At 37.5% G+C, this 23,830-nt stretch overlaps 1 protein-coding gene across 1 annotated transcript in view; it reads right to left on the reverse strand.

Moving 5' to 3' along the window:
• LOC117181998 (protein dachsous) overlaps positions 1-23,830 on the reverse strand; it is a 318,444-nt gene that overhangs the window by 147,543 nt on the left and 147,071 nt on the right. The gene's annotated exons all lie outside the window — the stretch shown is intronic.

Below are 23,830 nucleotides of genomic sequence, written 5' to 3' on the forward strand. Positions count from 1 at the left end.
TAACATAATATATCACTGCAAATCGGATTTGCTTCAGAAAATTATACTAATTCATTTGCATAAGGTAACATGTTTAATCTCAGTAATTTCAGTTTAATTTGTCTGTCACTGCTCGTCTTGCTAATAAAGTAGACCATTCAGTGTCAATTCAGGAACATAAATTTTGCAACACCCACCTTGAAATTTGGACTTTCAATGTCTCTAAATTATGTGCAAATTGTAGTCGATGGTGTGAGAATAATATTAGCGCAACAGGATGACCATTTTATTGGAGGGAAATAATTAACGGTCATTTCTCGGTTCACAACCATTTTTTCATCGTCATGGAAATTAATAAATACCAATTCTTAGATCTTAAAATTTAACCATTTTGTAGAAAATTAATTTTTGATTGGCTCAGAAATGCTTATATTAACTGAGAATTTAACTGTTCAATTTCTCGTTTGGGAATTGATCTTTTTTTGTTCAAATTTATACTATTTGGTTGAAAATTAATTTATTTTGATAGAAGTTCGTTGAATTTTGAAGACATTAAGAAACATTTTATAAAATTAATTATTGTTTAATTTTTAATACTAGAGAAACATCTCAATTTGAAAAATCATCAATTAATTTATATTTACATTTGATCTACTCAAAACGTTTTTTATTTTAAAAATCTAAGTTTCGTACGCTTTGTAATTTTTCATGTTTTCTTCCAAATTTACAAATGAACCTAACAAAAAAAAGAGTTGAAATCAAACTTATTTTAAATTGCATATCATGTGATATGAAATTTGCGATATTTCAAGTAATTAGATAGATTTTTATTCTAAAAATTGGTCAAATTCCTGATTTCCCGGACTAGCAATCACCTGTTACTTGTACCGGTAATGTTGCGCGTGCGCACTTTAGAGATAAACAACTTTGCGTACCAGTAATGTTGGAACCATATATATCTTTCTAAACAGCCTTTTTGTAGTGAAATTATGAGCAGACGATGAAAGAGAAAGTAAAATCTCACTGGTTCAATGGTTCACACAGTGAAATTCAGTCGCTGGCTTAATAAGCCACGTGGAGCGCTACATCACTGATTGAGTCTATCATTTGGCGTCACTGGCATATTCAGTAACACTGTTTAAGTTGAGTCACTTACTGATTCGCCAAGTAAAAATGAGCAAATCACTGGTTTACCAGTAATAATTCAAAATACTGATTCAACCAGTGACAATTTCACTGGTTCAGATTTAAGAGAAAGGGCCAGGTGGAGAAAAAGCCAATGACCCTGCGCATAGTTTCGTGCGCTCTCGCGTGTGCGTTCACATTGCGATCGTTTCGACCTGGCATCGATGTGACGGGCCATCCGGTTGTCACACGTGCCGTTCGTGCCTCAGCATGATCCGTTCCGTCGCCTGTGACACTTTAACGTCCGATCCGTCTAACCACAAGGACAATGACTGACTTCTTTCAATCTATTTGAATCTTACTTTGTTCATATTATACACAAAGTTTCATTATTATACTAACAGTTAAAAACCAACCTGCCCATATGTCAATGCTTAGATAAGTTTGTTCAAACTATTATCCTTCTCATGCTCCTTCACAAAAAACATTCTAAAAATTTTTTATCTGTTATTTGTGTTTTATTCAAATACGTCATTCAATCACCCAAAGGTTCTTTACGAGGGGGGAACAACTCCTAAAAATGTAGTCCAGCTGATGTGGATTTACCCAGCTTATAACGGATAATCCTGAATTACCTCTATATATAGAATTACCATGGATTGTTTAAGATTACCCCGGATTGCACATGATTACTCTGGATTTTATAAAATTATGGTGTATTACTCCACCTAAAAAAGACTTACGCCGAGGGGCTGGTCACTCAGAAATCAGGAAGTCACACTCAGAGAAATGGTTGGTTGGCAGATCCATTTTTTGTTGGATAAGGAATACTTAGAACGTCTGTTCCAACCTTCAGGGCAGCCAAATCCATTGGATACAGTGACCATTTATAATTATTGCGTGTTAATTGGCCGCTGCAGCAATGCATTGGGCCCTCCATATACCGAAAAGTTAGCACAGCCAACTAATTGCCCGGTGGTTCCAGATTTCTCTTCCTGATCCATTGCGCATGCGCGAGGGTCTCTTTGGGTCCGCTGGGTTGACAGACGCATGACTCATGATGCCTAATGCAATCATTTAGTGTCTTAGATTTGGAATACGCAGGTGAAGTTTTTAAAATGGAAATTGTGCTTTTTCATGTGATCGGCAATGGAGGTATTGATTGGAGGTGAATTTCTTATTTTACTCTCTTAACAGTAAAATAGCATATTAATTTGTAGAAAATACAGCAAAAAAATTATTACATTTTTATTACAAATTTATCAAAGATTAAAATATAAAAAGGTTCCATCTGAAATAGGTGACTAAAACAACACAGTGGCACGGTAACAATTTAAGCAGTTATTATAACCGAGGTAGTTGGATGAGGCAGCCATCCCGCCTGTTCGCCGCACCAACTCAGTTGTTTGGCACAACCAACATTACCGTGTCCATTAAAAGTGGGTGCCTCAGCCAACTACTATCGGCGAGAAAACTATAGGCATCTGCCTTTGAAGCTTAACAACTCAGCAAAAAAAAATGCTAGCGCAACAAAAAAACGGTTATTTAAAAGCAGAAAGTGTTCTGCGTAAATGAGTTTGAAGACGTTTATGTAAACAAATTTTTATGCTTAGCAGACTGAAAAATGTAATAAAACGGAAGGATTTTCGGCTACATTTAAGAAAAGTCAAGTTTAGAGCATTATTTCTTATACCAGGGGCGATGGAAAATTTTTTTAAAAATACATGAGTATGAGGAAAACTATTGTGAACCAGTTGCAGTTGAGAAATTTAAAAAATAATAAAAATGGTTCCTTAAAAGTTCAAAAATGTGCCACCTTATTATCTTCATTTCTAATACAGATATTAAAGCGATTCCAACTGCAAACTGTAATGGATAGGCTCTGTATTTATTTTCAATCACCCGGAAGGATGTGTTCGTTTTATTTTTTGTGAAAATCGCGATATTTCTAGACATTTTTTTTGTTGGAAAACAAGTGACGGAAAGCAGGGAGGGCCCTTTTTTGTTTTACTGCCGACTGCTGGTGCCATTCTTCGGCCCCTGGTTCTGAATGCTTGGATGGCACCTGACCACGGGTCGAAGAAAGGGTCCAGCGGTCGGCAGTAAAAAAAACGCCCCCCCCCCCTGCTTTCTGTCACTTGTTTTCCAACAAAAAAATGACTAAAAATATCGCGATTTTCTCAAAAAATAAGACTAACACATCCTTACGGGTGGTTGAAATTAAACACCGAGCCTATCCATTACAGTTTGCAGTTTGAATCGATTTAATATCTGTAGTAGAACTGAAGATAATATAGTTGCACATTTTTGTACTTTTAAGCAAAAATTTTTATTATTTTTAAAATTTCTCAACTGCAACTGGTTCACACCGGTTTTCCTCATATTCATGGTTTTTTTCATTTTTTTTCATCGCCCCTTGTATAAGAAATAATGCTCGAAACTTGACTGTTCTTAAATGTAGCCGAAAATCCTTACTTTTTTTACATTTTTCAGTCTGCTAAACACAACATTTTTTTTACATAAACGTCTTCAAACTCATTTACCTAGAACACTTTCAGCTTTTAAATTACTGTTGTTTTGTTGCGCTAGCATGTTTTTTGACTGAGTTGTTAAGCCTCAAAGGCAGATGCCTATAGTTTTCTCGCCGATAGTAAGTGGATGGTGCCCCAGCGTCCATCAAAGTTGGCCATAGCAACCAACTTAAGGGTCAGCCTATCCAATCATTTTTCTGAGTGCAGACGAATAATGACTGCCACCGGAATAACGAAGATTTCTTAGAAACAGCCCTCGGACTAACTCTAGATTTCTTGTGACTTACCACGAGACTCCCTCGAAAAGTTAATCGCGCGTTACTCGAAGCTGATCTCCCGAGTGTTCCCGATAGAGTTACGAATCTTTCCAACGGGGGTTTCGCCGAACCAGCCGGCTGGAGCGAGGCTTTTCGTGACGCACTGAGACTTACTGAGACTAACTGCGGGACTAATGACCAGCCCCTCGACTTACGCAAATTATTTGAATTTTTGTTAAAAATTCTTGAATTAAAAAAAAAAGTTAAATATTCAACTCAGGGAATGAATGTTTAAGTGCAATAGTCAATGTTGAGTAAAATAATTAATTTTTAACAACAAAAAACCAATGATTTCTTAACTAAACTGGTGAATCTTCATAAAAAATTAATTTTTAAACAAATTTTTTAATTTTCTACAAAGTAGCAAGTCCGCCAGTCAAAACAAATTTTGTACAGGTTATTTGTTCCCTCAACCAAAAACAACGAAGTTTCAACAAAACAGTTTACTTCTCAACCAAAAAGGATAGTTTTGGAGCAAATTGTTCAATTTTCAATAAAGAAGATTAATTTTCAACTAAATAGTTGAATTTTATGACAAAAAATGAATTTTCAACCAAGCGGATTAATTTTCTACCGAAAAATACGCATTTTCGTACAAAAAGTTGAATTTTCTACCAAAGAGATGAATTTTTAACAAAAATGATGCGTTTCAAGCAAAAATAAATTCAATTTTCTATGAAAAAAGCCATATTTTTAACAAAATGCATGAATCTTCAACCAAATAGTTTAATTTTCAAGCAAGAACCTTCCTTGAAAAATATTTGGAATATCAATGTAATTACCCCGAATTTGTTGGATTACTCTGGACTTCAATTTAATTTCTTGTATTACTTTAATTACTACAAATTATCTGGATAACAAATGGATTACTCTGGATTATAGCTGGACTTTACACTTCATTACAAGTTGATAATGCGGATGACCTGAATGTATTACAAGTAGATTAGAGCGGATTAGAACAGTATTACTTCATATTTATATGACTGTATTACAATTGGATTAGGCGGATTATGAATGGATTACTCCAAAATACTTGAATTGCTATGAATTACAAGTGGATTACTCCCAATTACTAGTTGATTATGGCGCATTACCAGTTCGGAAAACCGAGCGGTTCAACGGATTACCGCAGAGTTGTTCCTTCCTCGGTTAACATTTTCACGCCTTTATTGTTAATTTTCTGAATGCAATGGATTTCTTGTTAGATTATCGTAAAATCAGCTACTGTTCGAGCGTGACTGTATCACGTTTGTAATACAGCAAGAGATCTAATTCTCAATGAATCCACTAATGACTGTTAAAAACGTGATTTACAGCGACAGTAATGTGGAATATCGAGCACCATTTCTCACAGTTGCGAGGTGTTGCGATTAATTGTGGCAATAAGTCGTCATTAATTGTGTAACGCCTTGCAAGATTGCGACTTTACAAGATCGTACAGTAGCTAATCCAGTTTCAAGCAAGAAGCTGTCTAGTCTCGAAACGATAATGCTTCCAGCTTCACCAGCACTATTATTGTTATTTGAAAGCATTGCAATTCAACCTACATATATGCACCTGGAATACGAAACACTATTACAGCTCTTTCGTATGAAAACTTCTTTTCTCCCTCTAAACCTCAACTGGAAATATTTACCTTCACTCAGATTTCTTTCGCGAGTGCGTTTCACGGTCCGTCACATAAAATCGGGAAATATTATGCTTTCAGCGAATCTACGAGTATTCATGATTTTCAGTTATTTAAGTATTTACAACTTGTAATGATGACTCAACTGCAATAAAAAAAATATACATAGCTAACATACCACTCTACCCCTATTGACCACTTAAGCTTAGTACGCACACAGAACTTAAAAAAATTTCACGAGATTTTAACGTTTTTAAAACAATTCAACAGATTTCAAGATATTTCGAATATTTTTTAATATTTAAAATATATATGTCTCAAAACATCTTCGAATAATTTAAGAAGTATAACCCCTTGAAATCTCTCAAAAGTCTGAATTTGCATCAAATCCTTTTTTTTAATAAGATTAAAATCCTGCAACCTCTCTCCGAGCCTACTTCTTTTATTTTCAATAAGTTATTGTTAGCCTTCGGCATCTGTAAATGTTGTGTTTCAAGATAAACCAGAAAATTTATTTTCCAACAGTTAATCGATCTAGCATAAATATGAAGTGTTCAAAGGAATCGGAAAAGATTTATAAGATCTCAAATAGTGTTTTGCCCTTTAGTCAATACTTTACACAAACGAAAGATATTCCGCCATTTAAAAATATTTCCGCACACGTAATATCCAGGTTCTGCAACATGAGTGAGAAAGGCCACGGGAATAATAACTGAAAAGCGATTCTGGAATCGAGCTAGGGTTAGAATCGAAATCAATCATCGACAATGGCAAGGCGATCAACATTATTACGCTATGCAGTGTGCGAGCATGTAGGACTCGCAAATAAAACGATACGGTGTGAGAGAGAACATGATCAGTTGCCGAGTTCGTGACGTCAAAAAGCAATAGTAGCGAAATTGTCGACGATGACGGTAAGCGGAGAATGGAAACTGAGAGGGCCCTCCAGGTCATGACTTATGGGGGTGTCGACTTGTCGGCAAGGTAGACGAAATAAGAGTCTCGATTTACCCTAAACAATCTTAATGTTTTCCCTCGCAGGGCACCTTCGAGAAAGGAAACTTTTTTACTTTGAAATATGCTCAACGGTAACAATGGAATGATCGGTTGAAACAAATAAAGAGTTTCGTATTTCAAAACAAGGATGTTAACAAGACATAATATCTTTTCGCAAAGTCTTGAACGTTGCAGGTAATCGTTCAAGCAGAGTAGAAGTCAGTTAATTACTTAAAACGGAGGTAAACTTTCCGTGGTTACAGCCCTGCAACGTGCTGCCTCTAGCGGAGTCCGCTGGAAATATCTGCAGATTGCCACGGAAATCTAACCTCAATTTGGTGTAGACTCCTCGCATTTTAGCCTGTCTTTCCCCTAACTAATGTTTTATTTTCCCTGATCCATTTAAATACAAAAATTCTAATCTTGTAACATTTTTAACATAGCGACTGATCCATGCAATATCAAAACAAGTTCAGGTAACTCTGTATAAAAAACTACTTATGTTGTTCCATATAAAAAATCAGGTTATAGCGTAGGTTTGTACATAGAAACAAATCTATTCTTTGACAATTCGATTTTATGGAATAAAATAATAAAGCAGAATGTTCTGCAGCACGTCATACAATATTAAAATATTCTATGCAGCAGTAAATATTGCTGAGAATTGCATAAAATTTGATATGCCCGCTGAAGAGCGGCCTGGTTTTGTTTATTTTATCACCGAAAGTCCAAATGTCAAAATAGATAAAAATGGATTCGATTCTATATATATGAAGCAACCGGAACCTGATTTTTTGTATGGAATAACCTAACCTGTTTCTTTATATATGGATTTACCTGAACTCGATGCAATATACTTGGATCAGTCGATTAGAATCCTTTGTAAATGGAATAAAACAAGCTAGAGTGTAAATTTATCAATTTTAAATTTATTATTCTCAGAACTTATGTCCATTATTAGATCATAAGATTTCAAAGCAATTCACGATAATTTCGAAAGCATTCTCATAAATTAGAAGAAAATTTGAGGAATTGAAAAAATTCCATTTGTTGATTGAAATGAAATTAGAGTTTAAAGGACTTCAAGATGAATACAACAAAAACTTTAAATAATCTGAACAAATACATTGAATTAAGTGAATGAAGAAGAATTGAAGTAAATTAAAAAATGGAAGAGAATTGCAAACAATTAAAGAATTCAGGGTGAATTCCAAATTAATTCGAACAAGTTACAAAAAATTGAAAACCTATTCAAATCTTTGAAATCCTACCAAATTCCTCACTTCTTGACAATTAATTCTTTGAAAGCCATTAAAATATAATGGAATTCCGTACAATTCTATAAGACTCGATATTTCCACAAATCTTGGAAAATTGATTAAAATGCCCTAAGAGCTTTTAAAATCCCACACAATCATTTAAAGCCTCGAAAATTTTATGAAATTCCTTGTAATCTTTTAAAATATCTTTAAATCTTGGTGCAGGCGAATTGCAGCCCGCGGTTAATTTTCCTGAAGACGAAAATCCGAGTTGCGGCCGGCGGTCGATTCAAGAGACCCGTACCCCTACAGTCCTCCTTACCACCTTCCAAAAATTTCCGTGAAACTTTAGTATGTAATTTTCTAAAATATTGTCACAAAAGTTTTGTACACTTGTCTCTAACGGTTAGAGAGCCATGATATCTTCGAGAAAATAATGTTCTACATATGATGAATTTAAAAAAGGAAGTCCAAAGAAGTTTGTTAAAAATGATTCTATTTCAGAATTTTCATCATTGTATGTAACAAATAATCAAAGTTGTTGAATCTTTCTCCACCAACTTTGACTCAAATGGAACCGACAACCTTTTATACTTGCATTTGGAAGCACTTTACATACAGCAGAATGAATGGCAAGTTCGAAGTCTACATAAACTGTTTTAGGATCAAAGACAAAATTTAGTTTCTTACTATCTGATATTGAATAAGAAAATACTGGTGTATACGAATTAATTTGTTTGCCAATCAGCAGGAAAGACGTGAGATGTATGTACAAATTATTATGCAATCCAAAAGTTGTAAATATTTGACCGAACTGTTGGTCCTTACCACCACCACCACCAACCAGGCCAAAAGTGACCGCGGGCCGCAATTCGGATATTTTCTTGACCACGGACCGCAACTCGGTAGCAGCCTTACATGTTATATGATTCCTGTAAAATCGTTCCGACACATTTTTTTGAATCCCATAAAATCATAAAAATTCATAAAAATCCGTAGACATTTGTTAATTTCTTGAAAACACCTTTTAATCTTTCAAACACTTTGAAATCCCTTTAAATTATTAAAATTCTCGAAACCCCTTAACAATTTTTAAAGCTTTCAAAAATGCCTTGAATTTTAAAAAATAACCTGAAATCTTTAAAATTCTTTTTAAGTTTTGGTAATATCTTAAAATGAAAAACTGAAATCTGATAAAAATTTGAGGAATCTTTTTGACTGCCCTAAAATATTTCAAAGGAATGAAAGAAACTTCAGAAATAAGTATACACCTGAATACAATTTTGGTTAAACCAGGGGTTAGTTTATTGAAAGAAACGTTTCTAAAGTGATCTTTTAGTTGAAAGAAAAGTGGCTATTGTGATTTTATCTTTAGAAAGTGTCTAAAATCTGATTTTTGAAAAAAGTGACTGCAAGTGAATATATGGGAACCTTAATTATCCTTGACAGTTTCTTAAAATGCATTTTACAGAAATTCCCTGACTTTTGAAATTTCTTTCCAAATTCCTGACTTTTTTCTAATTCCGAGGTTTTCCATGACATACGACAACTCTATGCAAATGAAAAGAAAATGCATTCTTAGACTCACTTTGATGACTAATGGTGTCATAATTTTGATGACTTACCTGTAACAGAAATAAAAAATATTAAATTAATAAAAGATTTGATACACCAGTTTCAGAAAGTTAAAACCAAGTTAATTTACACATATATTGCTTATGATAATATATGACCGTCGGATGCGTAAACTTGGAAGCAGTACTTCTACATATTCAGAAGTGATTTATTCTTCAAAGCCAAGTATACCGAAATTCGTGATAAAATACCCAAATTGTGGGTTGCGAATGCAGTAATAACATTGTTGCAATGACGGCAGTGCAATTTCTGGATTGCAATCAAAGCCTACAAGTCTAATATTATACAGCCTTACAGCATCGTAAATTATACATTGGCTTTCCTCTCTCTTTCTAAATAAGAAGTGGTTGCGGTAGCGAAAAATGAAAAATATTTAAAGAGGAAACACCTTTCCTTAAAGCAAATTAGAAACAAACCCTTATGGCGGAAACTTTTAAAATCTTCTTTATTGATCAGAACAAGAATTTTGACTCTTTTTCGTACCTTTTTTATAACACATACCTATTTTTTGGAGGGTAACAAGGGAAACAATGCTAAACCTCTTGCCTTCTTTACGAAGAATGCGTTCAAGTTTAATGGACAAAGAGAACTCTAGAGTGTGTGATTATCCTTCGATTTGTTCTTTCGTCCGTCTGTTTTCTATATTGCCTTCTTCCAGCTCAACCTTCTACTCTGCCTCTACTACTTGGAACATTATAAAAACTGTAATCGCACTCTCCGGCCGTAAAAGCTCTCCTCTCGAATTGTCTCTCTTTCTCGTCAGTTCTTTCTATCCGTTCCTCTCATATCCTTCTCCCGCTTTCTCTTTCCCTCTTGTTGGCTGCCGCGAAATAAGGTAACGACGCGACTAAAAAATGCAAGGCTGATTGTTTTACGTCTGACCGCAGATGCAATCTGCGCGGGTGAACGACGAGGGACGATGACCGGACCCACTATGACGCAGGGTAAAAGAAGCGATGACGCTGACGCCTAACTAAATCGGCATCTATCAACAAGAACGTGGTACAAACATCAACTTCAAATTCCATCTTCGCATTTGAATTTAAATTGTATTGTTGTCTTCAAGTCCTTGATAATATCAAAATTTTATTATGTTCTTTTAATTCGAAATATGCTTTCTTGTACTGAATTTTTAAATGAACGCACCGCAGGCTTTCAATAAATTATACTTTGTTATTGTATCGGATATTTGGGAAATAGCAACAAGAATTAAAAGAATAATAAATATTAAAAAATCTTTTGATCTCTTGCAGAGTTCCTTTCATTGCCTTATGTCGTTTAGCCAACCGCAAAATTAGCCCTGAGCTGCTCAGAAGTCCTTGCGTAAAGTGAAATAACATCTTTTCCAAAGCAACAGTCTCTTGTTTTGTTCTTTTTACTTCCCGCGAAGGGTTATGTCTACCCCTTGCGGCGGTATGCTATTTGCACGGAAGAGCGTAATGGCGATTACCAACCAAGCATCATCTTTCACCAAGAGATGATCTCCTAGCAGCGGTTACCCTCTTTCTTAAGGTCTCCTTCAATTCTCAGTTCCCAGGTATCTCTGCAACAAATTTGGTTTATCTCTTTTCTCAGAGGAAGAAACTTCTGGGAAAAAACCAATTGTGTAAGTGAGGTTATCACAGTTGACTTGACCATCCATGAGAAAAAAGTTGATTATCCTGCCTAATGAACTGACCCTCCGCGGATTATAAAGCAGAACGTGAAATAAGTCGCCTTATTGAATATGACCAACAAATTATTTAATGAAAATGTTACTAACCCTACTGGCTGATCACTATCTTAGTTCCGAAATTTGTCTTTTTTTTAAATATTTGTTTATTAGATAGATAAACGTTTATTTTTCGGCCTGCTGGCCTTAAAAAATTGACTTGCTTACACTTCCATTTTTTTACCAAATTTTCTTACAACTATTTCTTTCAAAGTACCATCCATCCACATCTTACAACTAATCCGCTCGATTCTGTAGCCTAACCTTCCCCGCTGCGCCTCGCTTCGCCTCGCACGCATTTCGCTCTTTTATCGCTATGCCTCGCATTACCAGCCTCTGTCTCCGCGGCTACCAACTAATACCTAACTACTATTTACAATATTTACATTTTTCTTACATCTACTTCTTCTCCTATTTACAATCTTTCCTTCTCCATTCCTCTTCCTCCTTCCTTCGCTTTTCTACATCTTACCCAACACCCCGTTCACCCATGCTACTGCCCTTTTGTCCCCCCTTTCATGCAACAATACCTCCATGCTTATCTCACACCTTTCCACCTCTTCACACTCCTCCAACCAGTGCTCAACTTTTGCATCCCATTTCCCACACAGTTCGCATATTCTCTTGTCTCTAGAAAGCCAGAACCTATTATAACTTTCCATGCAACCACATCTCATTCTCACTATATGTCTCTGACTACCTTGCTCTCCTTTCTCACATAAATATTGCGCTCTCTCCCTTGGCATAATGCACACATAGTTCCCGTTAAACCTTGACTCTCTTATCCTCTCCTCTCCTTCAGCCTTCTCTTTCTCCATGCCATTCTTTTAAACCAACTCATATACCTTCCTTCCTCCCTCGTGCCTCCTGCTAACTTCATCCATCTGCAATCCATTCGTTCTAAAATACCATTCCGTTTCCACCTCCATCTTTGCGCCACTACGTCTGTTCTCCGTCTCCCACCAACACTCCCTAACCAATTTACTTCAACCCTCTTCCAAAAATTTCTCATCATATTTATACGCTCGACTCCCTGTTATAATCCCTAAACTCGTTCTTCCTGTCTCCCTCCTGACAACCCCACACCTCCACTCCGTAAAATAAGACACTCATCACTAGCGAATCAAACAATTTCATTCTCCTTACAAAATCATCTGCGAACAACCTCTCCCCCAGCCCCCAAACCTGCCTCATCATCACATTTGCCCTTCTCACCTTCTCCTTTATATGACCATCTACTCCCCCATTCCTTCAAAACAGGAAGCCCAAGTACACAAACTCTTTCACCTCCTATACCGCTTTTCCCTTCCACTTCCACTTCCTTACCCTATCTCTCCCACCTCCCTTCCTGAACACCATAACCTTTGACTTCTCCGCATTTAACTCTAGCCTATTTTCGTCCAAGTATCTTCTCAACCTCTTCATCATATCCCTGAAAGCCTCTTCGCTCTTCGCCAGCAGCACTATGTCATCTGCATTTGCTAATGACCATATCCTGACTCCTCCTACCCTAACTCCTCCTACCACTCCGGCTGCTAGCTTACTTTCCATATCCGTGATCAAAATTCCACAAAGCGTTGGGCTAAGTGCGCACCCTTGCTTCGACCCCCACTCTATCCAGAATCCCTCAGAGATCCCCTCCCCTCTTCTCACCCTATCTTTCGTCTCCCTTATCCTCTCGATCAATCCCCTCTTCACTCCCCTCTCTTCCATTGCCTCCCACAACCTTTTTCTATCTACCGAAGGGAACGCGCTCTTTAGATCTACAAAACACCTTTGGCACCCTTTTTGGTTAGTTTTCTATCCACCACGTGTTGCAAGACGTAAATATTGTCAATAGTACTCCTTCTCTCTATAAAACCCGCCTGCGTCTCCGTTAATATTCCTTTCTCCTCAAAATCCTTGCGCAGCCTATCTGCTAACACCATCGCGTATATTTTGTACTCAGTATTCATGAGCGTAATTCCTCTATAATTTTCCTGCCTCTCCCTATCCCCTTTCTTGTACAGTGGTATGATCAACCCCTCCTTGCACCCTCTTGGGAATCCCCCCTCCATACTTTTTTCACTACCTCCTTCAGCCTCTGCCTTAACTCTTGTGTGCCAAACAGCCACGCTTCGTTCTCTACCCCGTCCATCCCTGCTGCCTTAGATTTGTTCAATTTCCTATTTGCTTCTCTATCTCCTCGCCGTTCAGCTCCTCTCCATCTACCTCCCTCGTTCTTCTAATCCTCTCATCTCTCTTTCGCGTACCTGACCCCTGAAATGAATTCTTCAAAAATTTCCTCCATTCGTCGCTCCCTATCTTCTCACTTATACCCACCCTACGTTTTCTAAACCTGTTAATTATCTTCCACACGTCCCCTTCTGTCTTAACACTTCTCAACTCCTCTGCCAGCTCTTTTTCTTTTTCCTGCTCCTTCTTCTTACACATCGCCCTAAACTCCTTCCTCATTTCTACGTAATCCTCCCTTTTCGCGGTTCGTTCCTTCCACATCCTGTACTTCTTTTTCACCTTTCCCTTCGTCATTTTACCTTCACCATTCCTTTCTTCTTCTTCCTAAATACCTTCTTTTGCACACAATCTTTCACTTTCTCTTGTAGATCCTCCCATATCTCGTCCACCGACTCCCCCTCAACGCTTGCGTTACCCTACTGCTCCTGATACTTCTCTATCGCCTCTCTCGTCCATGATACCCTCTCCCCTAACAACCTTTCTTCCCCACCCTGCCTTTCGCCAGCCTCCCCCTGTATCCACAAACTTAAAGGCTGATGGTCTGATTCCCCCTCCCTTCCACTGCGAATTTTTCTATCTCCTCCCACTCTTGCATATTCATAATCACATAGTCTATCTCTGATACACTCCTCATACTCACATACGTGTATTCTCTCCCTTCGTCCCCCCAATACCACCAAACCCTCATCTCTCTCTCCTAGTAAGTTTTCTACCCTTTCTTTAATCCGATCCATTCCATCCTTATTGTACACAGTCACAAACTAATACATCGCCCCTCTTATCTTTACAACCCTCATTTTCATGCTCTCCCCCTTTCCCTCTCCATGAACTTCTTCCTCTAATCCATCCCTGATCCTTGTTATAATTCCCCCACTAGCCCTTCCTTTGCTTTATACTTTGACCGCCTCCTGTAGCCTTACCTATACGCCTTGGCGACTTTCGCTCTACTCTATCCCATTCCTTTCTCTCTACCCACGTCTATACCAGTCCAATCACATCAAATTCCTGAATATACCTCCAGAAATCCTCATCTTTCTTCTTTACCCCTGCTACGTTCTAGTACAACATCTTTAAGACTCCTCCACCCTGCTTTACTCCCACTCCCCATATTTAACCCGAAATAAATTCCCCTGCACTTCCTTTAATACCTCCTTCTCCTCGTTCCATACTCACATTTTCTCGTCTATTTTTATTTTCCGATATCCAACCTTCTCCGCTCTCCCTTTGCTTCCCTTCTTCCTAGCCCTGTAATTTAGCTTTCTCTGAACATCCCTCTCCTTCCTCGTCAAATCTTGATCGATAAAGACCTTACATACCTTTATCCTATTTTTGTTACGCATTACACCCCATTTTTCTTCCCAGCTCTCCAATTCGACCTAACTTTCCCTACCTTGCCATTAATCCACTCTATGCTCTGTAGCAGCGCTTCCACCCCCTACCTTTCTTCCCCGCTCTTTAACTTCAATCCTCTTATCACTATATTATTTCTCCCATCTGCCTTCTCTCTTCTCTCCATCCTCAACTCCATTGCCCTTATCCTTTTCCTATCCGCTCTCTCCTCCTTTTCATTCCTACGCTCTCCCACTTTCTCTTCTATCATGATCTCCACTTTCTCCCAAATACCTTGCTTCTCGCCCTCATACATGTCAACTGCTTCCATTCCCGACCTGCCCTCCACCTTCTCCAGCCTTTTTTCCGCCCTTTCCTTCCACACTCTAATATCTTCTTCCATCTCCTTTATTTTATCCTCTTTTTCCTTCCTTACCGACACCAACTCCCTCTGCAATCCTTCTACTTTCCCCCTCAGCTCTCTTACTTCCTTTTCCCATCTCTCACCTCTTACCCTCAGGTCCTCCTCATACTTTCCATCTGCTCCATAGCCCCCCTTGCTTCCTCCCTCAACCCTCTGATCTCGCCTATCAGCACCCCGATAGCCTCCTTCTCCGTCTGCCCCTCCATTTTTAGGGGGGGGGGGTGATTTACGTGTTCGTACGCTTTGTTTAAAGGGTCTAATAAAGCTTTTCTCCGGACCTTCTTTGCTTTCTCTTTTCCTCTTCAAGAGATCCTCCCCCTCACTTGCACTGGACGCTCTCTCCCTTGCCTGATCTCTTCTTTCGCTCCGATTATTCCCCCTCCCTGACGCGTCACTTGACACCGGGCCACGCACAACTGGCCGTCCTGTCCTTCTGGATATTTTCTCCCCGTCTACTTCACTACCAGCACTGCCAGTACTCTTGCTGCCCACCTCCCGCTCGTCCGTCGGTAACTGTAACCTATCCATACACAAAAGTACGCACTGCCACCAACAGATGTCTCTTAAGGCTGCTGTCGCTTACCGCCCTGAAATTTCAGTTTTTTGCCTTATTTAACCCCTCACATCCCCTTCAGACACCCTTTTCTTACCCTTTACATCCCCCAGCACTACAAGAACCACCCTTGTCCGCCATGCAGGCCCAAAATCCTGAACACAAATCTAACCCCTCCCTTGCAAACCTAACCTCACTTTCCCTATTTAGCCAAATCCCACCCCCCAACTACAATGTAAATTATTTTCTATCTTCCCAATGAACCCCTCGCAGTCGTACTCACCTCCTAGACTTCCACCCTCACACTCCTCTTACACCTTCCACACAAACTTTGTAAAAACTTCTCACCGCCTGTCACTGCACACTTTCTTACTACCGCCATCAACATGCAAGTCATATTTGTTTGTTCTTATTCCGCTAGATTTTTAAGGCTAACAAATGAGATAAAAAATTATTTTTTTATATTTTGAAATCATTTGAGATCTAGAAGCAGTTCAAAACCCATAAAGACTTATTTCCTATTAATTGATTGTATTTAATATGAATTTTCCTAGATGTTATTATTTAACAAATTTAATAAACAATACAAAAAAATTCGAACCATTTTTCATGTTTATTTCTATTGATTATTATTTGCACATTACTAAAAAGTTCAAGCAAAGAAAAAAAATCAGAAAAAAAGCGATTTACCTGAAATTCTGTTTAACTAGAGAAATATAACATAGAAAATTTTATGTTTTGTCACAATTCTGCATGTCAAGACCTTCAATTTGTGCCATTTCGGAGGAAAATCGGGCAAAAAGAAAAGCTACCAACATAGGTCGGTTATAAAGCTAAATTTACAAACCAAAGCCAAGTTGCTTAAACCTTAAAGGTTTAAAGCATGATAGGACCCGCGAAGTAAAGGGAAGAGAAGAAGAGAACATACCACCTAACGACTAATTAATGAACGTGGCTTCGATCAATTTACATTTACGAAGGCCTTCGTCCTGACATATACCTACATAGATAGGTACATAGCTATATGTGACTCCGCCAATCCGAAGTAACACAACAGCACAGCACGAAGGCCTTCGTGGCCCACGAGGGGTGTGAACGGGGGTGTTACCTTCGTTAGCGCCTGGAGATCCTCGAGCACGACCTCCGTGGCCAAAGCAGTGTCACCAACGGCGGTATACATTACCGATACCACGTCCTGCCAACCCTTGTCCGTGAAAAAAGAAAACTCCCCACGCTACAAAATCCCATCGATACATTCTATGTGTACGCCATACGCGAGGCAAGAGGTTGTTTCCGAAGCGGTTTTATTTAATTATGCGGCCAGGCTCAAAGAAAAAGGCCTTAAAAGAGCGTGTACCTACCTACCCTTCTCTTAAATCGAATCACCTCGATGTCCGCCCTCTACTGACGAAAAATTGTACCCGAGTTTGTACCAAATGGTAGGCTCGTTTTTCTTCAAGTTTGCAGGATACTCGATAGTCGAGAGAGAAAAATTTTGGGTAAATTTAATTTTCTTTAAAGAAAGTCTGGGGTAAAAGTTAAAAGAAAAAAATTCTCTTTCATTTTAAGGTACCATAAGCTCGTGCGAAATTGATTCTGCGAGTCTAGGGTACAACATTTTCAAGTAAACATGCACGGCTAAATCTCGCTTACAGTCCCCCCGTTTTTGACCTTCTTAGAACTACTGGCGCCCGCAACTTCTCAGGGGAACAAGGTGAGAGTGGTTGCGATAGCCGTCTTGGAAAAGCCGTGAAGCTCGATTACACTCAGTTATGTATATTGCGCAATAGCTTGCATTCCAATTGCAAACGGTTCAGGCGGCCCCGACTGCTTACGTTTTGATCTCCCCGAGTTCAGTCTAAGGCTATTTGAAGGTAACCCCCGACACTAGACTGAAACCGAGAATTTAGTGCACTTCTGTTACCTGCAATCTACTTTTCATCTAGATGAAGCAAATATCCCATTCAAAAATGCAGAACAAAGGATGTGCCGCTTTTTTCCACATGCGCCACTTACTCCCAGTTTACGGTAGTCTTGAAGTTTTTTTTTTTAATTTTCCAGTGAAGTCAGTACATGAGCACTGGGTAATATGAAGTAGCAGGAAAAAGTGACAGGAGAAAGCGCAGTTAAACCGCTTCTATTATTTATTAATAATATTAAGACATAAACGACCAGTAAAATCCTGCGTTTAACGTTTGTTTCAAATTATACCTCGATTCCGATTAAGACCTTGAGAGCGGAATGGACTCGAACAGAAAATGACTCGTTTTCCGCGAGTTAAGCTGGTACTTTACCTTGACACCTTGTGGAACGTGAACCTGGGTTCCTTAACAAAAACAGTAGTTTGTAATAGAGAGATAGGAGGAGCACATTACGGCGCAAGAAGAGCCTCGAGTAAATTGCGTCGCCCGTCGCAAGACCCTTTCGCCATGTGACTAGCAGTAAATTAAATAAGAGGGAGACCAGTCACGTAAATGCCTCTTTGCTCTTACCTAATGCACTTGTCTTTCAAAATAATCGTTGATAAGTGCATCCCATCAGGGTCCCTTTTAATAACATGGTGCCTAGTCAAATTCTGGAAAAAAATTGAAGGTTTTTTCAAGTGCCTCAAGATTTTTACAGGTATAATTTTTTATAGTACTTAACCATTCAAGTATTTCAATTTTTTACAAATAATCCTTTTGCAATATGCATACATTTTCGTAAATTTATTATAAATAATGTTCGTTTCAATCCTTATAAATATCTGAATGTGTAAAAATAGTACTATTTATCACAATGTGTTCTTCATAACAATATTTTTAAATTTCTCATCGAGAAACAAAGCCTACAAAGTATGAATATGTACAGGAACTGAGTAGGACTTCTCGAATGACAAAAAATGTGTAAACTCTCGGCTATCGGTGTGTGTTAATTTCATTTATTTATTTTTGTCGAGTGTAGACAAAGCACGGGTTGGTCATGATTCGTTTTTGGCGAGGTCGCAGACACGTGCATACGAAATCGAGATGGGATGCGGGCGTTTAAAAAAAAAAGCAGAGCCTTACTCGGTCCGGTTGTGTCCGATAGGTAATTAAATCTTAACCCTTTGTATTAACGACGCTTGACATTGGGCAGGTCGGATTGTTATTGCGGACGCGCTAATGACCGGAGCGCAACGAGCCGTCGAAGAAAGTACTTACACCGAGCAATTATTATTTCGTCGGGGCAATCATTGGCCGTAGTTTATGCGCAACGTGGACTGCCTCCAGCAATTGGGGTAGGTGGGGATATTGAATCCTAAGGTGCATTCAGAGACAAGTTTAATTCGCGTTTCAAAAACACCAGACCTGTTTCAATTTTATGGTCAACAAAACGATCGCCTTCAATTTAAAAGTGGTATTTATTGGTTTTCATATTATTCCACCTGACATTTACTAGATAAATCGACGTGTCTTTACTATATATAACAAGGTTCTATCTCGGAAAGTGTACATAGAAAGGTTCTATCGCGAAGAGCATGATGCGCGATACAATTTACCTCGTAATTTACATGTCAATTTGCAAGCTTCCATATTTTACTACCGAGATAGAACCTTCTCATTCGGGGTCCCGAGATAGATTTCAATATCCATGTACCAAGATAGAATCTTGTCGTTGGACAAATCGAAATATAAGATTTAACGTCTGCTTATTTACGCAAAGAATTCAAAAATCACAATTGAGTACTTTGATATTCGGTAGTTAACTCCAGTAGAATGGGACTGCATCATGAACTACTTAGTAACAATTCTAACTGTAAAAAGTAAAGCAATCTTGCATGAAGTTTGAATGACTGAAAATGCAGTGCCGATCAAGTTCTTGATTAAATTCGCAAACTGTCAATAATTTGAAGTGAAAGAAAGCCTTGTCATTTAGTACTTTAAAGCGCTTTAGTCTTTAGTGTGTTAAGAATTTTTTGAGGCGCCACTTGACTGGACATAAACTAATTTATAGCCACTTGAGGCAAAAGTATGAGCACCTATGCGTAGTAGTGTCGTTGAGTAAACAAATCCCCGTGTGGTTAGGAGTTAACGTTCAAAAGTGCGTCCTGAGATGAAAGCCTTGACGAATCATAATGAAAGGAGGCCTGCTTGCCCGGCGGCCCCAAGTGTTGTGTTACGTTTGAACGGGTAAAAAGAAGCTATCAACTCTCCCGCATAGATTGGAGTAGCGGTCGAACATTTCTCATTCATTTTTGCAAACATAAATTATTAGAATTTGTTAACTCTTTTCAAAAACTTGCGTCTAAAGAGCTGAATTTCCTTTTGGGGCGAATTGCCCGGATTTTCCAAGAAATCATATCGACGAATTTGTGAATGAATTTGCGTATGATCAACAAAGTTTTTAAGGGCATAAGGTACTTTAATTCAAAATATATTCTCGTACTCCGACGTGTCGCAGTGGCGCATTTGCACGGTTACCAATTAGCGCTCAGAAACAGGATCATTAATTTTCTACGTTGTCTGCTTCTCGTTTGTCGACCGTGTAAAGCAGAAAGAAAACGTGAAATTCATCCAGTTGCAACAAACTTTCACTGTATCAATAGAAGTCAATTTATCAAAGTAGCCAAATTGGTTAATTAAAGCTACCATGAATCAATTGAAATAAAATGTGACAACTGTCATACTATTTTCCGGGTTTTAATTAAATGATATAAAGTGATATACTGTACTTATTAACATATCATACTGCTACTTATTAGCATATTGGTTCAATAAATGAAGAAAGTCATCCGTGGTTCAGAAATTCAGTTCTTTGGATTTGAAGACATTTCAAAGTCATTTATAGCATAAAGTTATAATGCATTGACAATTTATTATCACACATGAAATTTTAACTTTCAAGGATAGTCTTGTTAACTTTCTACAAATGCCTTGTAATTTTACTATGTATTTATTGGGATTTCTCACACAGAATAAATGCATAACTGGCACATCAAAATACTTACAATTGAAATCAACTATCAATTGCCATTTTTAATCAATAATTATAAAAACAAATAAGAAAATCATATTGTATTGTGCTGCAGCTAACTAGAATGTTTGAATAATATTCTTCTCAGAATTTAATTTAAAGATGTAGCCCGAAATATAAATTGTTTAAAAAATATAAAAATCTTTTAAGACTTGGAGTTTTCAGTCTTATCACATTCGAAAAAAAAGATAGAAAAAAAAGTGAATCTTAAATATATATAATTTTATTTGCATTGCTTTTTGTTTCTATCATCTTTATACCGCTTCTCTACCATGCTGATTGCCTCCCTTCGATAATCTCCATTCTCAGGTTTTAGTTCTCCTCTATCATTTTCATCTATAAACGTGATCAAGACTCGAAGATGATTCTTAGAAAACGCATAATTTCTCATGAATGCCCGATGAGGCACGCGGCGAGACTTCACAAGTTATAAAGCCTTCAAAGTATTGGAAATATTTTTAGAATGCCTACCTTTTTCTTATTATTTACTTCTTCTATAAAATTTGTATTTATAGTACAAATGAGAGTGTGAAAGAAAATTACTTGAAAACACTGTTCAAAGGTTTTATTTGGTCTGGGGCTGTTCTACTTGGGAAATTGGCATTCAAAATAAACATAATTGTTCATCTTGTGGTAGCGCAGATTTATTGCATACCTCACACATAAATCGGATCACGTTTCAATGTGCGAAAGTCGATGAGGTTTCTCATTGCAATTGTTGTTACATTTGCGTGTGTTCCGATAGGTTGTCGTCGCCTTAAAATTGAGTCAGACTATATAAAATAATCGCAAGTAATCATCGAAATACTTCAGGAGGGTTTCCACTAGAAAAACAATCAACTGCTGCAAAAGTTAATACCTTCATATCCTGTGTTTTTTTCGTGGCAATTATTCTGCTCTAATATTGTCCTTTTTAATTCGAAATTAAATCAGTACTGGAAAGATGTTTCTTTGATCGGACCTCAGTAAATTTTAAATGTCCTCAGGACGAGATGCAGGAACGAATTTATCCATACTCGACTGATCAAACGATACCTGAGAATGAACTGGCTTACAATGACCGGTATTTTTTCTCACTTGGTTGAACGATTTTTATACCAGAAAGCTAAAATCGCTCTTCCTCTCTTTTTCTCTGCTCTCTGCGAGAATCACACCCTTGAAATCTGATACTTTCTGAACTCTATACCCTATAGCATGTATGTTTCCTTAAGTAACACCACAAGTCTGCCTGGATTCGATAATTAATTACCGGAATTCGCACCATGTCCTCACCATTCCATATCTCTATGTTTCTCCTTCAAAGTCACAAACTTTTTTAATTGACTTAAAAAGAGTAATCAATCAAAAAATTAAAATAATTCCTCCAAAGTGTCATAAATTGTACTCTTGTCATCACTAATGAGTGGAAAATGTTGTATAGGTAAAAAGCAGTAGAATTTATATTTATTAAGACTATTTAAACATAACGATACAAATATGGAAGGGAATCATGAAACAGGTTCAAAGACTGATATTTGAAAGAAATTTCGCTGGATGAGGTATGATAAAAGTTGTCATTGGTATTAAAAATAATTAAATAATCTTGTACAGCTTTTAACTAATCATCAATGCGTAAGTGACATGCCACCGTTACTTCTGCGACCCAATAAGGGGCATGCCAATTCTTCCCTTTCGCGATCTATAACTCAATCATCAATTTAATTACATCCATTTACGTCTGTAATCCAGCAACAAAGTATATATTTCACGTTTTACACGGATTCCTCTTTGTAAATAGTTACTTAACTACAAACTTGGTAAGAGATGTTGTTTCTCATCCGCTATCTTTGCGATGTGTCTGCGCCTTCGAATTCCATCGAGCATACCCAAGCGATAGAATTCTCGACGAAAAGAAAATGATAAACGACCTTTCTATGACGATTCAACCTGTCGGCGGCAATCCCGGGAGCGTACCGTAGTAAGATTGAACAGGCTTTAGGTTGTGCTACTGCTTACCTGATCCACTGCCGGGATAGAAACAAACTATGAAAATCGTTTGAAATATCTTGAGAGGAGGAGGTGGGAGGTGGTAGAGGACAAGAGTACACGATTGTGCATTCAAAACTTGAATCATAAACTGTCTCCCAGTCCCATCAGGCATGTTTGTATGTTCGTATGTTGGTACGATTGTAGAGAACATAGCGACAGTCGCTATCAGGACGCTTTATCAGTTTAATTATAAGTTAGGGATTAAATGGATGTATTTTTCATCAAACAAAATTTTTTAGGTATCCGATTACAATTTTCATACGTATTTTAGTTGAGATTCGATACGATTTTGTAATATGTAATGTCGGTTAAGGCGGCATCGTTGTGCATTGCAAAATAGGTTGGTCTCTCTTAAGCGATATATCAATTACTGTGCTGACTACTTCTAATTAACCCATACAATTTACTTCTCCTGTTTCGTATAATGAATTTCCCTACAGCAGTCAATCAGAGGAAAAAAATTCAACGCATTTACACACCATGTCGTTCGAGAACGTCTTTTCTAGAATCCTTTTAGAGAGATCTATAAACGACACTGCTTAAATGGAGTCAATTAATTAAATTTTTTAAAAAGTTGACTGATCTGGTAACTTATAAATTTAAATGAGAGAAAATTGACAGGAAGAAAATCTTATGCAATGAATTAATGAGAATTAATTATCAGATTCCTAAAAGAGTTTTATAAGTTATATCATATTTTTTTAAATAATTATTTGAGATAATTATTGGTGTTTCCTCTAATCCTTTCTTATATAAATTCCTTAACAAACTATTATTGTCTAGATGACTGGATATCTCAGTGTGAAACAAGAGAATGAATCGAGTCTTTATTTAATACCGTACCAAAATGTAAATTAGGGAATTTTCAATAACACAATGTCAAATCGTTTATTCTTGAACGCATAACTATTAACATGGTTGATTTGACATAGCTTAAATTCAAAAATTAATATTTGAAATTGACAAATGGAACATTTATAGCGCATTTATATATACCAGGTGTATACATATGAAACCGGTATTGCCATTTAGCGGCCAGTAGGCACACTTGTAGGCACTGTCGGAACTTACCATTTGTGCTAATTG

Source organism: Belonocnema kinseyi, chromosome 10 (assembly GCF_010883055.1).
Source record: "Belonocnema kinseyi isolate 2016_QV_RU_SX_M_011 chromosome 10, B_treatae_v1, whole genome shotgun sequence".
Taxonomy (NCBI): Eukaryota; Metazoa; Arthropoda; class Insecta; order Hymenoptera; family Cynipidae; genus Belonocnema; species Belonocnema kinseyi.